Below are 10,802 nucleotides of genomic sequence, written 5' to 3'. Positions count from 1 at the left end.
TGATGTTGTGCGTCAAATAAAAGATCTTCCTTTTTAGGTCTCGCCTGACCCAGCACATGCACTGGTCTGGCGAGACTTTTTGAGAGGGCTCCAAAAGTGCTACCAGGCCAGCCTAGAGGTACAGTGCATGTGCGCGGGCGCAGGCGCACTTAACCGCGATTACTTTCACTTTTGCGGCCGCACAACCACTTTGATGTTTGATCGCGATCACTTTCGCCGCTTAGCCAATAGGTCTCGCTTTTGGCACCTTATAAGTATTTAGTTATGCAACTGTTGCATGGCTAAACACTTATAAGGGCCCAAAGTTGAGACCTATTGGCTATGCCAATGCTTATTAATATTGAGGTCCATGTCACGGCCATAGGATTTGGCCTTTCCAATGACTGGTTTAAAAAAGATATTGTGTCTTCTAGTAAGGTCCAGTATTCAGCCACATCCAGCAATGATAGAGTGACCAGGGGGAATGTTACTGTCTGTGTGTATTTTAGTCATGGTACACGTAGTAGAAGAATGGGGTTGTTTAATATTGTGTATCAGATAGTTGATTTAGGTTTTCTGTTTCTGAATATTCGTCCTTCTTTTTCGGCTGGTTTAATCACAAAGTTTGCATTGGTAGCCAAAGAAATAAGGGCATCTTTTTCTGATTTGCTCCACAGGCCCAGATTTTCTAAGGCTTTGTGTCACCCTTACATTGCTCAAGGTGAGACAGGGTAATGCAAAGGCTTATTTGGGATTTAAAAGCAACCGAAGGCCTAATCTGAGTGGCCCTGCATAGCTTTGCAATGGAATGGAATGCAAAACTTTGCTTTCACTGCGTCGCGTAACATTTCTTAGAGATAGATGTTCCATAAGTGGAACCTGGGCATTACCCCCAGGTCCCTTATGTCCTCGTCCCCTTCATTAACAGATTGGAGATTACTATCTCCCGACAGAAAAAAAGAGCAGAAGGCATGCTGGGACCCTAATACTGCCCCTCCCACCGGGAGTACATAAGCAGTACTTACCCAGCATCCCGTCTGTTCTTTTTTTCTGTCTGTCGACAGAATGGACGTGGTGTGCTGTTCTGCTACTCCTGCTGGGCTGGTGTGACGTTCCTTTCTTCCTCCCCCCGCCCGGCTGCCTGGCTGTGCGGGCGGGGGGGGGGGGCGTTCCTGGTCCGTCCCCTGGCCTGCCGGGCTTGCTGGGGGTCGTGACGGTGGTGGCCGGTGTGCTACCTGGATCCTGCGGGTCCTTTGCGGCTGGTGCGCTCCCGGGTACTTCCGGGTCGTGTGCACGTCTTCCTGAAGCTGGGCGTTTGGGAGGCGTGCCGCGTTTCCTGTGTGCTGTACCTTCCCGCTGTTGGGGTGGGGGCCTTGTTGCTGGTGGTGTCCGGCCCCTGCCCTGGGTGAGTCCCGCATTGCGGTGTTTTTTGTTCACGCTATGCTGTGGTGCTCTTTTCTTTATTTCAGGTCCGTGGTGGGCGGCGGAGGCTCCTGGGGATGCCGGGGTTTGAACCCAGTTGCTCATGCTTGCGATGTAATGCGCTCTGCCGCTGAGCTCCTTCCCGACCGTCGCGCCAATGGATTACTTTTTCTTGGGGGTGGGGGCCTTGCTGCTGGTGGTGTCCGGCCCCTGCCCTGGGTGAGTCCCGCACAGCGGTTTTGTGGTTCTTCGCTATGTGTTGGTGCTCTTTCTTTCTTTCAGGTCCGTGATGGATGGCGGGGGCTCTTGGGGATGCCGGGGTTTGAACCTGGGACCTCATGCTTGCGTAGCATGCGCTCTGCCACTGAGCTACATCCCGACCGGCGCGCCCATGGATTCCCTTTAGGCTGGCGCTGTCCTGGTTCTTTGATGTCGCTGTCGCTTGACTGCTTGGGGGTGTTGGGGTGCGTGGCTCCTTGCTCCTCCTTCCTGCCCGTTTGCCCTGTGTCCGAGTGATTCTTCTGCTGCCGGAGTTTGTGCCTGCGGCAGTGTGACGCTCCTTCTGGCTGCTGCCTCTGCGTGTGCTGGGTTCCTCCCGGTTGTGGATGCTGCCTTACCGCGTGGGCTGCCTCTTTTGTGGCTAGGGTCCCGGGTTGGAGCCTGACAGGGGCTCGGCATAATGTGTTTCTGCGCTGTTCGCCTGGTCTCCCTGCGCCTTGCGCACTTGTATGTATCCTTGGGTGCCGTCCCTAGTGTTCTTGTGGGGCGCTCCGGTACCTTTGCGTCGGGTTCCCGTTCTGTGGCTGTGTGACTTGCGGTTTTCTGCTGCACTTCGGGTGTTTGCGTGGTGCGACGTAGAGTTGGTGTGCTCCTTCTCTTTTCCCCGTGTCCGCCCCTCTCTGTCCTGTCCCCGGTGTGTGTTTGGGTTCCGTTCCCGTGGTGCTCTCGTGGGTTCTGTTGGTTGTGCACTGGGGCTGCTGTGTGGCCCTTTCTTTCGGGGGCTGTTGGCCGCTGGACGCCTCTGTCTTTGGGCGCTTCCTGCTCATCCCGCACTGCTGGTTGCTCCTTTCCACAGAGAAATTTAGCATGGCCCCTGCGCAAGGATGACACGCAGATTCATGAAGCGTTCCATGTTTTAATAGTGGTGCCGGTCCTCCCGCTCCTGTTCCGTTTTTGGCGGGTTGCCCTTGGCCTGTTTGGGTGGCGGTGGCTCCTGGTGTTGCCGGGGTTTGTACCTAGGGCCTCCTGCTTGTGCTGCTTGCTCTCTGCTGCTGCTCTGCGTCCCCACTTCGGCCCTCGTGTGTGGTCTACGGGGCTGGGGTTCTTGTCTGGTTGGGCTGTTCCTCGTCCTTGGCTTCCTGGGGGTTCCGGGTGGCTGGGATGGTGTGCTGGAATGTGCGGTGATGCCGGTGTTTTGGTTCACCGTGTAGGCTGTCTTTTATGGCCTTGTCTCTCTTTCGGGGGCCTGGTCGCCGGTTTGACTCTCTGCCTCTGCGGCATCCTGCTCCCTGGCTGCTGGGCTGGCGCTGCGCGTCCGCTGTCGTTTGCAGCGGGTCTGAGCCGCCTTGTCCCCTTGCCACTTTTCCCTCCGGGGCTTCTGTGTTGCTCCACTGGGTGTCTGTGGGCTTTCTTGCTAGCTGCCGCTTTGCCTCTGTGGGTCGTGGCCTCCTGGGTTGTGTGTATGGGGTCGTGGTCCTCTCTTGTCCGCTTGGGCTTGCCCTCTCTTGCTCTCTTGGTCATGCCGGGGTCTGCCTGTTTTTTGGCTTTTCTGCGCAGTCCTGCTGCTGGGTGTTGTTGGGACCCGTGCTGTGGTCTGGCCTGGAGTGGGCTGGGTTCCTAGGTTGGATTCCCTCCCCGGGGGTCCTTGCCTGTGCGGCTGGCTCTGTTCCTCTGCTGCCGTCCGGTTCAGCTGGTTGTGGGCCGTGTTTGGCTGTGCCGTGGGTTATTTCTGCCTCTCTTCGGAGTTGCTCGCTCTGTCCGCTGGGGTACGGTGTCCCCTTCCTTTCGAGGTCTGCCCTCCCTGGAGTTCGGTGTTGCCATATGCTGGGGGGCTTCTTTGCTGTTGCTGCCTCCTTTTTGCATCTGTTTCTGGCTTCTTCCGTGCTGGTTGCTATTGTTTTTTGGTTGCTCATGGCTCTGACACTGACGTTTCCTGGTTTCTGGGGTTCCTTGGTGTGGCCTTGTGTTCCTCTGCTGCTGCGGCGCTCCTGCTCGTTTTCTGGGCTTGTATTTGGCTTCTTTCGGTGGGTCCTGGTCGCCCCTCCTATTGACTGTGGCGCTCCTACTCTCGCCTGGTCTCTGTGGTTCAGCTGGGTCGGAACAGGTTTTTTCCTGCTTGTGGCTCCCTGGGGGTGCCTGTGGTGGTCGGCTTCTCCGACGGTTTGGGTTGGGTCCTGCTCTCCCTTTCCTTTTGCGTCCCCCCTGGGATGTGTTTCCAGTGGCGGTTCGCGTTTTGGCTCTCTGGCGTTCGTGTCTGGTTTGTTTGGGTCCTGGCTCTCTTTCGCTGGTGCTGTGTCCTTGACTTGGCTCTGGTTTCCCCTCTTTTGGTATGCAGGGGTTTCCGGTTTCTGCTGGTTTTGGGCGTCTGGTGGTCGCCTTTTTTCGGGTGGGTATCCTTGTCTGTGCTCTCTCGGTGGATCCTGGCGGGGTGCTCTCTTGGTTTCGTGTCGTGTTCTGGTGGGTCCTTCTGGGCCTGCTCAAGCCAGCGCTTTTTTCCTGGGTTTGGTTCACCTCTAGTTGGGTGTCCGTGTCTCTGCCTGGTTCCTGGGGTTCAGTTGGGTGCTGTTGAGCTTCGGTTCCCCATTGCTCCTGTCTGGCTGACCGCCCTCTTCTTTTTTCCTGGACTGAGGGTCCCTTGTCCGGCCCTGTGTGGGTCCGGGTTTTCGGGGCTTCTGGGCTGGCTCCTCCGGGGTTGCCTCCTGTTGCTCCTGGTCTGCGGGCTTCCTTCTAGTTCTGAGTGTTCTCTGGCTGGGCCTCCTTGTCGTGCTCTCCCTCCTGACTCGTGGGTGTCCGGGTTCTTCTGCTGCTTGGCCCTCTGCTTCTCTGCTTCCTCGGGTTTCCATTTTGGTGGTTTCCTGTGCTTGTTCTTTCTTCCGGCCTTCTGTTTGGTCTGGCGTTGGGTTGCTGGGGGTCTCGTTCGGCCTCCCTGCCTTTTCTTTGCCCTGGGCTCTACGTGCGCTTCTTCCAGGGTTGGTTGGGCCTGTGGGTCCTCCTGCCCTTGCGGGTTGCTGGGTTTTGGTCCTGGCTTCCTGGTTCCTTGTCCCTTGTTGCCCTCATTTTTTGCTGTCTCTTGGCTCCTCTTCGGTATTATGTGGGGTCGGACCTGGTGGTTTTCCGGTCTGGGTGCTATGCGCTCTAGGGCTTTTTGTTCCGTGGCTCTGGCCCTTGCTGTGTGTTTGGCCTGGGTGTTGGGTGCCTGTGCGGTCGTCCTCCGTCTTGGCTTCTGTTTTTTTCTGCCCTCTGTCTTGAGGTTCCGGTTCGGTTCCGGATTGCTTCTTCTGCTCCGCCTGTTCTGGGTTTTGGCCGCCCTGTTCGGTTGGTGGTTTTTCTTCCCTGTGGGGGCTTTGTCCTCCTGGGGTTTTGGGTTTCTGTCTCCTTCCCGGTCCTTTTTGGTCTGGTTGGGGTCTGGTTCCTGTTCTGCTCACAGGCTCTTGCTGTGGTTCATCCCCGGCCCGGGCCTCCTCTGCGGGGTTCGTTGGCTTTTCTTCTCTGTGCTTTCGTCTGGCCGGGTCGTTCGGTTTGGTGTGGTGGGCCGGTTTCTGGCCTGGGCCTTCCTCCTTTTTTGTTGGTCTGGGTGCTTGGGGCTGCGCCTCGTTGCCTGGGCTGGCCTTCTTTCTTTTGCCTTCTCCGGGGGGGTCGGGAATTGCTCGGTGTCTGTTCGGCTGCCGGGTCCTGTGTGCCTTCCTGGTGGTTCTGGGCTGGACGGGCTTGTCCGTCCTTGGCCGTGTCGTTTGGCCTGGTTGTCCTGTCTCCTGTTTCTCTGGTTGGTGGCCTCATTTTTGTGGTCCTGGCCTTGTGTTGTTTTATGGGTTGTCTCCGGTCCTGGTTTGGTGCTGGCCGGTTGCTTCCTCCGGTCTCCCCTTGCCTCCTTCTCGGTGCTCCCTTGGGTTGCTGCGTTGGTGTGGTTTCCTGGGTGTGCTTTTGGTTTTGGAAGGCCGGTTTTTCTGCTTTGGTATTCTCCAATCTGTTAATGAAGGGGACGAGGACATAAGGGACCTGGGGGTAATGCTCTATTACTTGCCGGTAATCTTCATTACTCCGGGTCCCGTTGTCCTCGTCCCCTTCATACGCCCCTCCCTCCCGGGCGACCGGCCTTCCTGTCTGGGCTTGGTTGTACAGACGGGATGCTGGGTAAGTACTGCTTATGTACTCCCGGTGGGAGGGGCAGTATTAGGGTCCCAGCATGCCTTCTGCTCTTTTTTTCTGTCGGGAGATAGTAATCTCCAATCTGTTAATGAAGGGGACGAGGACAACGGGACCCGGAGTAATGAAGATTACCGGTAAGTAATAGAGCATTCTCGTGCATCCACCTATGGATTTTACGCAATTCCAGATTTACTGAGGTTTGTAAAGCTGGACTTGCATGAAATCCGTACACCGCCCACAGAGAGATGTAACAAGGAGAAATATGCAGCTGTCTCCCATTCACACAACGCCAAAAGAAGCTTAGTACCCTGGGGGTACTACACAAGAATAGGTGGGAGTATCACTCTGCTCCCGGAAGTTTCTTGAACCCCTGGGAAGGACCATGCCACCAGGTGTCAGTGCAAAGAAATTAAAGCAAATGATATCTGTGAGGAGGTTAGATGGAGACCATGCTCCTGTAGGGCCCCAAACTCCACAGAGCAATGGAAGATCAAATGAGCACTGCTGAGCTCTTTAAGTATCTGTCACCTATGGCCCCATCTCCACAGGGACCAAGAAGTACATTAGCTGGGCGCTCGCCCCGCACTCTGGCTCACATCTGTAGGGGTTGGAGGGCACGGGCTCTAGTCTCCCACCTGTGGTTAGCACGGGTGGGATAAGAGTTGATTTGGGGCTCCCCCATGACACCCAACAAAAATGCTGTGAGCGACACCCATTGTAAAACAAAATAAGCACTTTCCTTGCGGTGACCGCATATAAGGCAGGCAAGTAGGCAGGGAGGCAGGCAGGCAAGTAGGCAGGGAGGCAGGCAGGCAGGCAGGTAGAGAGGGAGAGAGGGAGTGAGTGAGAGTAAGAGAGAGAGAGAGAGAGAGAGAGAGAGAGAGAGAGAGAGAGAGAGAGAGAGAGAGAGAGAGAGAGAGAGAGATTACTAAAAATGGCCCAACTGTTGTAAGTTATTGAATGTTAAACGTGTAATGCCTGTTTGCCATGTCATCAATGAATTTACCATTATGCCTGCACAGTCCCCTATTCAAACGGTTTTGCTGGTTTCAGCTTCAACAGGAAGGAATGATTACTGGTCATCAGAGGAGGTGCTCTAGGTTCAAGGCAATGAGAGTGAATGGAATGCAGTGGCAGCTCTCTCTTTGTATCCTGCTTCAGTGAGCAGTTCTTCTTCTAGCATCAATGCCAGTCCATTATGGTAGGTGAGTTCCCTTTTATCGTTTTCCATGGTTGAAATGGCACTTTATTTATCAACACGTTTTACACAATAAATTGTAAGTGCTCAATTCCTTAAAGTATTCATATTGTTGCCAGATGTTTCCACATTAACACACACATCTCTCAAAATTCATCCTTTTAGCATAGATCTCTCAAGCACCATCCTGAATGCATACCTATTCCTTTCGTAAGTACTTGTATTGGGTAATGGGTGCAGGTAAGTACTACTGCCCAACATCAATTCTTTTGTCTGTGGAGCCCCACCTCCTGTCTCAGGAGCTGGTGCTGGAATTCATGTCCACTTACTGCACAGCCTTCATGCCGCAGGAGAACAACAAATCTTTTTTTACAATTAAATAGCCACACTTCTGAGAGTTGTTGAATTGTAGCCTTGTAGGGCCTTATTCACAAAGGTAAACTTACACTCTGGTGTAAGTTTACTAATTGTTTGCAAGTCACAAATTACGAGTGCATTTTTAAGTGTAGTATCTTTACGACTGTGGAGTCTCTGCAGTCATACATGGCCCGAAATGCTTTGTTTGGCAGGACTTCTATGCATCGGCCACTGAGAGTGCACAGTCCTCTCTTCAAATGTTTTTGTTGGTCGTGGTTTCAATTCTTTTCAGGAGTGAAATAATGAATGTTGCTTGGCCATCAGAGAATGTGCTCCGTTTATCAATTGTGGAGCTAACCATAAAGTGGGAATATCAGTGATTGTTCGGTTTTAGTTCTCGACCATAATTTGTCTTTTTAGTGACATTCTGAAACATATATTATGGTGGCATAAACCCATGAAATCCATAGCCTTACTTTAGCATTTGTTTTACACACTCACACGCACACACACGCACACGCACGCACGCACGCACGCACACACACACACTGCTGTCGCGGCGATTTCTATCAATGTTTTTTTAAAGAATGACACACAATTCTGTTAACATGACGGAGCAGTTCATCAAACTTATTATTATTAAAAAAAATTTTAAAGAAAATTTACAGTAGGATTTTCTTTAAAAAAATGCCCTCCTTGCTATGCGAATTGTGTATGGCTAGGGAGATATTTGAATTTTGACTGCCCCTTAACACCAGTGTTTTCCCGTCTGTGACAGGCAGTGAACATTGACTTGCATGTCCGCCCATCTAAAATAGGTGGGTGGACAAAGAATTCAGTCTCCGAAGAGGCCTTTACTCCGTCGGGCCACCTGAGAGGTGCAATCATGGCGGAGACAGAGTAGTCTTCACCATTGTTAGACCTATGGTCCATCCGCGTCTAAGTTCGGTGGGTGGACCATCAGCTTGGCGGTAAGGATACGTTATCGCAGTTGCGACGGAGTATCTCTACAACCAAGAGTTAAATCATCCCCGGAGTAATTTTGTGACTTGCATTGAGGAAACATTAAAAAATCTGTTCCTTTTTTATTTCAATCACTTTGCTCTATATTTGCAAACTAAAGTTTATTCATGGATTATGATTTCTTTAATACGCTTTCTATTATGCATGTAAATCGATTCCTTTGCAAACAAAAAGTGAGTTAATTAGATACATTGGTCTTGCGTTCACAATCTTTTCAGTAATGCCGTCAGAGGCAAACGCTGTTTGCTCCAGTCTACATTACACAAGCAGTAAAATCATGCAAATTAAGTTGACCTTTTTTCATCGTTGCTCGCTTCTGAATATGGTCTGTTTTTCTCTCCCATAATGAACAAATGCTTCTAGATCTCATCTACTGTCCGAAATAGTCAACATTTATTTTTGTTTTGTCAGTCTGCATTTCGACCACTTGGTGGCAACCTTACCTCATTAATGAGAGCTGGTCCCATTTGTGGTGTCTCACTCAAGGGAGCAACAAAGCTATTATTATATCGTTCCTAACAGTTTTGTAACTTGGGTGGTGTCTGGGTGCTTGCAGATTTAAATGTTTTACTGTATCATGCATCCGTATAAATATGTATAAGGCTAGAAGAGATTATCTGCATTGTAAATGTACTTATTAATTTTAAAAAAGGGGCATATTAGAACAAATCTCGCAGTACAGCGCAGCGCAGCAAGTCACCTTGCTGCGTGATAGAGAAAGGCCAGGAATGCGCTGCATTCCTGTCTTTTCCCTGCACTGGCACACAATGTGCTGCCTAGCACCAAAGCAGGCTTGCTTGCGCCGTAGTGCCAGGATGCCTGAGTTGCTGACAGGATTGTTTTTGTGCAGGAAGGGACACCTTCAGACAGAGAAAGTAACGGGGAGAAATAAAGATATTTCTTCTCGTTACGCCTCGGAGGCGTAGCAATTTGATGCATTCCTCGGTTTACAGGTAATGGTAAATCTGGGAATGTGCCAAAATCCAGGAGTTGATATGTGGGAATACCCACAGTATGCCTCCCTGGAGCACTGTAAAGCAATGCAGCGATGTGCACTGTGTCGGGTTACACTGGATTTATCAAGGCACTCGGGGCCACGCAAGGTGGCCTCGCATGGCTTGATAAATCATACTTAGGTTTTGCGTGTCCCTTGTGTGGCGCAAGGGCAGCACAAAACCTACATAAATTTGCCCCTAAACGCTCTTCAAATAACCTGGTTATTTGAGAACATGAATTGGCAACTAGCGGCATTAACTAGCAACGAGGGTAAAGAAGAAAGAACCACTGCTAATTAGGTCCAGATAGTTTTCCATTACTTTGACGTAATCAAGCGTAATTTCTGGCATTTTTGAATTAGAAATTCAGAAACATGTCTCGGAAGGCATCACAGCACTCAAAGTTGCTGCGATGAGTTGCATGACAACGAGAGAACTGGTAGCACCATATCTACAGATATATGGCACTTTCCTGCTCTCTCCCTGGTGCTAACGCACAGTTATGCTGCTGAGGGCTACGCACACCTTTGCACCATAGTGCAGGGATGTATTTGTGATCTCTCGCATAAATTTAGTGCTTAAGGGATAACCTTCCAGTACAAAATACTATGCCTTGACAAACTTGAAGACTTTTCTGACTTTGGATGTGTGCTGTACAGTGCAGCACACATGCAAAGTCGGAAAAGTTAGGAGTAAAAAAAGCATTTTGCATTTTAACGCCTGCTTCAAAGTCGCGTTATTTTTTGTTGCAAAACCCTGTCCACTGTTGTTAGTCGATAGGGGTTTGCAACAAAACAATGGGTGGTTTGAGGCAACTTCCCAGCCCACAACAAGCTTTGCACTATAAAGTAAATGTAAAAAAGGTTTGTTACACAAAATTCCTGAAGTTACATCATAACGACACATCACATAATTTAATTTCTATTCCAATAAATATCCTATTGCTGGTGCAACTGGAATAACCAATGTGAGCAGAACACAGTGTTAGTGGCACTTGTGTATTTTGCACTATTTTGCACGAAATGTGACTTCACATCTAAATTTCACCTTCAAATATAGCGCTAAAGGATGTTGGCATTTTTACGTACTTTTACATGATGATTCCAAGCTTTTGTGTAATTATGTATAAGCTAATTGTGTGAATTTCCCACACCCCTACTCCAAATGTATAGTACGCAGCTGAAGGCCATTCAGAATTAGTCTGGCTCTTGCCACCGCAGCGCAGGCGCCTTCAAATAAATCACCCAAAATGTATACATGTAAGGGCATATTTATGAAACAGTGGCGCAGTGCAGAGCAGCAAGTCACCTTGCTGCGCTGCGTCACTGGGAAAGGGCAGGAATGTGCTGTATTTAAGGTATACAGCACATTTCGGACTTTTCCCCATGGGCTTATGCACAATAGGCTGCCTGCACCAATGCAGGTACCTTTGCACCATGGTGCAAGGGTGCCTGTGCTGCATG

At 50.7% G+C, this 10,802-nt stretch overlaps 1 pseudogene; it reads left to right on the top strand.

The window, feature by feature from the left end:
- Nucleotides 1-2,468: 2,468 nt before the first annotated feature.
- Nucleotides 2,469-2,539, top strand: LOC146796354 (U6 spliceosomal RNA; annotated as a pseudogene).
- Nucleotides 2,540-10,802: the final 8,263 nt, after the last annotated feature.

Source organism: Triturus cristatus, chromosome 10 (assembly GCF_964204655.1).
Source record: "Triturus cristatus chromosome 10, aTriCri1.1, whole genome shotgun sequence".
In the NCBI taxonomy this organism is placed as follows: Eukaryota; Metazoa; Chordata; class Amphibia; order Caudata; family Salamandridae; genus Triturus; species Triturus cristatus.
Note: the sequence above shows the minus strand (reverse complement) of the source record. Positions and strands in the feature narration are given on the sequence as shown.